This window comes from Mauremys reevesii, linkage group 19 (genome assembly GCF_016161935.1).
Source record: "Mauremys reevesii isolate NIE-2019 linkage group 19, ASM1616193v1, whole genome shotgun sequence".
NCBI lineage: Eukaryota > Metazoa > Chordata > Testudines > Geoemydidae > Mauremys > Mauremys reevesii.
Window position 1 is genome coordinate 26305808 of NC_052641.1, and position 5490 is coordinate 26311297.

Below are 5490 nucleotides of genomic sequence, written 5' to 3' on the forward strand. Positions count from 1 at the left end.
TCATGCTCCAAAACGTCTCTCCTTGTACTGTCTTCTTGCATAGAACATGGGCAGTGGTGCATGCTCGCAGGCTCTCCAGACCAAGCCTGTGAGCATGCATCACACTGAGGCATTGGGAGGGAGAAGAGAAGCATGATGGGTACTAGATTATCCATTGGTAGTGGCCGGGGTGACTGTGGGAGTTGACTCTGACTCTGTTCATCAAGTGGGGCTGATGTAGAGTGGATGGGAGAGGGAGGGCGGTATCTCAGACATCAGTAGAACTTTGCGCAGTGATGGCTCCTACTTGGGTTACATGCTGTGTTTGCAGAGGGATCGTCCAGGAGCCCAGACAGCGGAGAAACTGGAAGAAGTGAACCTGAGCAGCCTGGACATCCTTGTAAGCAGAGATGAAGAGTCCTCAGCTTTCTGCCTTCTCCATGACTGGCTGTGAGTGAACAATTACGGCCTCTATTCCTCATCCGTACCACTCTAGTTTTTCTCGGAAGCCATGAACCTCCTTGTTGGCCATGGGGCCCTGTGGGATTAAGACCAGGGGAAGGGACAATAGTCTCCTCTTCACAGTGACTCTCTTGGATGCAGGTGCAAGGTGCTGCTTAACATACAAATGTAAAAATAACAATACTGGATCAGACGAAAGGTCCGTGTAGTCCAGTATCCTCCCTTCCGACAGTGGCTTCGGTCAGAGGGAATGAACAGAACAGGGAATCACCGAGTGATCCATCTCCTGTTCCCCATTCCCAGGTTCTGGCAAACAGAGGCTATGGACGCCATCCCTGCCCATCCTTACTAATAGCTGTCGATGGACCTCTCCTCCATGAATTTACATAGTTCTTTTTTGAACCCCATTAAGCTTAAGCCAGCATTCTCTGGTGAGGAGTTCCACAGTTTGTGTGTGCACTGTGTGCTTTTTAATTGTATCTATAAAGGTGTAATGGGAGATGAGAGAAGAAGAACCTACACAACATTGCAGATTCCGATGATAACTTTTGTTTTTCTCTCTTGTGCTTAGTACCACAGACAAAGAAGTCAAGGGTAAGAGCCCACCCCCGTTTTGAGATGTAAAGTTCACAAGAGCCGTGAGACAGTGAGCGTTGTTGATGCCAGGCTATGCAGATGCCATCGAGCTGGGAATGGAGCAGACGTCACCATCAGTGAGATAAGTGTCTGGTTCGGTGAAGACTTTGCTAACGGCCCACCTGCCTCCAGGCTGGGACTTGTCGTTAGCTGGGGCTCGGTTTGTAGGAAAAGGTTCCTGAGTAGCTGTGGTTAGGAAGGAGGCAAGGTCCCCATTTCAGGGGCTGCTCATTTCTCTGTCCATAAATGGTGTGTCCTCTCTAGCAGTCAGGGCTGGCTCCAGGCACCAGCTTATCAAGCAGGTGCTTGGGGCGGCAACTCCTGAGCAGGGTGGCACTTTGAGGTATTCGGCGGCAATTCGGCGAAGGGTCCCTTACTAGGAGCGAAGGACCTCCCGCTGAATTGCCACAGAACGCGATCGCGGCTTTTTTTTTTTTTTTTGGCTGCTTGTGGCGGCAAAACCCCTGGAGCCAGCCCTGCTAGCAGTAGGTTCAATCCAAGGGGATGACTCCAGTTTATTGCCTTCCTCCTGTGTTTTTTTTTTCTCTCTCTTCTAATGTGTTGGCCAACACTCTCTCCCTGTGTCTATCTCTCTCTGTCCTTGCCTCTCCTTGTGCTGTTTCCCTTCATAGGACATGGGCAGTGGTGCTAGCTGTGCATCCCCATAGGCTAGGTCTCGGGAGCCATGAAGAAGTAGGAGGGGATGAAAATCATGCTGGACAGTGGGTGCGAGAGTGGAGTGGTGACTCAGTGTTTACTCGGTCTGTATTCATTGAGTGGATTTCACGCACCAATAGAGCTGTATGTAGTGATGTCTCATGCTTGGCTTTTGCAGCTGCGCTTCTAGAGAAATCATGGAGGAGCAGCAGCCGAAGGAGAAGGTGGCAGATGTGGACCTGAGCAACTTGGGCATTCTTCTAAGCAGAGATTAACAGTCCTCAGCTTTCTGCCTTGCACATAACTGGCTGTGAGTAAGTGATACTGTATTCAAAGCACTGAACTCCTCACTTAAAGTCGCCCCGGTTAACGTTGTTACATTGCTGATCAATTAGGGAACATGCTTGGGTAACATTGGGCAATGCTCCCTTATAACATTGCTTGGCAGCTGCCTGGTTTAGAGTCCTTGCAGGAAGAGCAGCCCATTTCAGCTCGCTGGTGGGGGCTTGGAACCAGGGTGGACCGGCAACCCCCCAACAGCTCCCCGCCCCCCTAAGTTCCCTATGTGGCAGCCACCCAGCAGGCTATCAATTGCCAGCAGTTCAGCTGTCCCTCCCTCCCCCCCCCCGCCATGTGCTGCTCCTGCCCTCTGCCTTGGAGCTGCTCCCTGGAGCCTCCTCCTTGCTGTGCAGGGGAGAGGGGAAAGGGGGGCTAATGTCAGGGTGTCCCCCTCCCCCTACTCCTGCCCCCCACTTATCCCTTCTCCATCTAGAGCAGGGTGGGGACAGGACAGGGCTCAGGGTGGAGAGAGCCTGCTGCCCGCAGCTGCTGTCTCAACTTCCTGACCTACTTAAAAAGGCAATGTCCTTAAAGTGGTGTCAGCGCACTTGAAGGGGCAATGTGCATCTCTTGCTCTCCCCGCCCCCCCCCCACAGGGTGTGTCTCTGTCTCTCTCTGCCATGCTGTCTCCCCTCCCTCCCTCCATTCGTGCTGCCTTGTAGAGTGTGAGGTTACATTAACAACAATGCATTAACCCTTGAGGGCTCAGCTGAGTGCTAGTTCATCATTTAGCAGTAAGGCATTCCCTGGGAAATATCCCACCCTCTGACTGCACCACCTCAACCAAGCTTCACAATCATCATTACTGGTTACAGTATTAAATTGTTAGTTTAAAACTGATACTTTTAATTCCTCATCTTTACTTGCTCTAGTATTGTTCACAGGCCGTGTGCTTCCTCGTTGAGTACAGGACTCTGTGGTATTAAGGCTGGGGAGTGGCCAGAGTCTGCTGTTCAGAGTGACTGTCGGGTGCTGTTGCAAAGGCTGCTTTTTGGCTGAAATGCTAAAGGTGTCATGGGAAGAGTGTTGAGGGCGGAGCGCCACCGTGTGGGAGAGGTGAAAAGAAGAGCTAGCGCGACGTTGCCTGCTTAGATGGTAACTTATTTTTTCCCCTTGTGCTGGCTTTAGTACCAAGGGAAAAGAAATCAGGCGTCAGAGTCTACTCCCTTCATACGTTGGAAAGTGAGCAAAAGTGATCGGACCGCGAGAGCTGTTGATGCTACGGAAAAGCTTTCCAACTGGGAGTGGAACAGCTGCTACTCTCAATGATAAGTGTCTGTTTTGGTGATTGCTCTGCTCATGGCCCCCTTGCTTCTGGTAGCGATGCTCCGTTAGCTGGGGCTGGGTTTGTAGGAAAAGGTTCCCGACTAGTGGTTATGAGGGAGACAAGTTCCCCATTTTCAGGGGCTGCTCAGTTCTCTGGCCAGGAGCAGTGTGTCCTCTGCAGCAGAAGGTTAGATCCAGGAGAATGGCTGCAGGTGGAGAGTTGCTTGCTTTCCTCCTGTGTTTCTCTCTCTCTCTCTCTCTCTCTGTTCTCTAGTATGTTGGCCAACACACACCCTCTCTCTCTATCCTTGCCTTTCCTTATGCTGTCTCCCTTCTTAGGACATGGGCAGGTGTGCTAGGTGTGCATCCCCACAGGTTAGGTCTTGGAAGCCCTGGAGTAGTAGGAGGGGACAAAAACCATGTAGGGCAGTAGGTGTTAAAGTGGAGCGGTGATTGTTGGTGTTAACTCGGTCTCTGTTCGTCGAGTGGGGCTGATGTAGATGGGCTGGAAGAGGGAGGCAGGGATGAGGCCAAGATTTCAAGCACCATTAGAGCTGTGTGTAGTTATGGCTCATGCTTGGCTTTTGCAGCTGCGCTTGCAGAGGAATTGTCCAGGAGCCCCAGCCCAAGGAGAAACTGGCAGAAGTGGATCTGAGCAGCCTGGACATCCTTCTAAGGAGACATGAACAGTCCTCAGCTTTCTGCCTTCTGAACAACTGCCTGTGAGTAAGTGGTCAGTGCGTTCAATTCCTTATCTGTACTCGCTGTAGTTTTCTTCACAGGCCATGTGCTTCCTCGTTGGGTACAGGGCACAGTGGTATTAAGGCTGGGGAAGGGACAGGAGTCTCCTGAGCAAAGTGACCATTTTGGGTGCAGTTACAATGGGTCCTGTCTAGTTGCAGGTGTAAAGTAGTAACAGGAGATGGTTTGAGGGCGGAGCTGTGGGATACAGGAGATGTGAAATGAAGAGACTACGCGACATTGCAGACCGAGATGCTAGTTTTTTTTTCTTTTTCTCCCCTCTGCTGGGTTTAGTACCAAGGAAAAAGAAGTCACACGTCAGTCTACTGCCCTCATGCGATGGCAAGTGAGTGAGAGCCGTCCATCTGGGAGCCGAGGAGATGCTACTGTCACTGAGATAAGTGTCTGTTTTGCTGAGGGTTCTGCTCACAGCCGATCTGACTCCAGGTAGACACACCCTGTTAGCTGGGGCTGGGTTTGTAAGAACAGGTTCCTGACTAGCTGTGGATATGAGGGAGACAAGGTCCCCGTTTTCAGGGGCTGCTCATTTTTCCATCCACAAGCAATATGTCCTCCGCAAGAGAAGGTTGGATCCAGGAGGATGCCTCGAGCTGGCGAGTTCCTTCCCCTCCTCCTGTGTTTCTCTCCCTCTCTCTCTCTTTTCTGTACTGTGTTGGCCAACACACACTCTCTTTCTTTCTCACTGTCTGTGTCCTTGCCTCTCCCTGTGCTTTCTCTCTTTATAGGACACGGGTAGGTGTGGATCCCCACAGGCTAGGTCTCGGGAGCCATGAAGAAGTAGGAGGGTAGTGGGTGCGAGAGTGGAGGCAGGTACTGGAAGGTCTTGTGCACCTTTAGTGTTTTTGTCAGTGATGGCTCTTCCATAGGTGGTTTGCTGTTCTTGCTGAGGGCTGCTCCAGGGCAGCGGATCATCTGCAGGAAGCAGACCTGCACAATCTAGCTGTTTCGCTTTGCAGTGGAGCCGAGGAGCTCTCTTGTAATATTGGAGGAGCAGGTGCGTGTTTTTGTGAAATGATATTTTTCTATCCAGTATCTGCAGAGTGAGGTGCCTCGTGGAGAGCAGAGAGATGCTTCTCCTATCCATGGGATGGGTCCTGGGGAAGGTCCAGCTCTGCCTGTGGCTGGCAGTGGTCTGGGATTGTCCCTTTCCTGGAGGGCTGTAGCTCCTTAGGAGCGGTGAGTATTTTAGTCCCTGGGTAAGCTGAAGTAGAATAAAGAAGGAGGGAGCAGCAGCCAGTGACGTGTGTCCGTTGTTCTTCCACGCACAAGTGGTGACCTAGCTTACAAGTGTTCTCTCTCTCTCTCTCTTTTCAGTCGTACTGAGATTGGTGAGATGAGAGATCGGCCAACCTGTGGCAGAGACCAAAGAAGGAGCAGCCACCCAGAGCC

At 51.6% G+C, this 5490-nt stretch overlaps 1 long non-coding RNA gene across 1 annotated transcript; it reads left to right on the forward strand.

Moving 5' to 3' along the window:
• The first annotated feature begins 1767 nt into the window (after positions 1-1767).
• Positions 1768-3277, forward strand: LOC120386636. Its single transcript, XR_005589829.1, has 3 exons — positions 1768-1803; positions 1913-2044; positions 3202-3277. It is a non-coding gene; the product is annotated as an uncharacterized LOC120386636 (long non-coding RNA).
• Positions 3278-5490: the final 2213 nt, after the last annotated feature.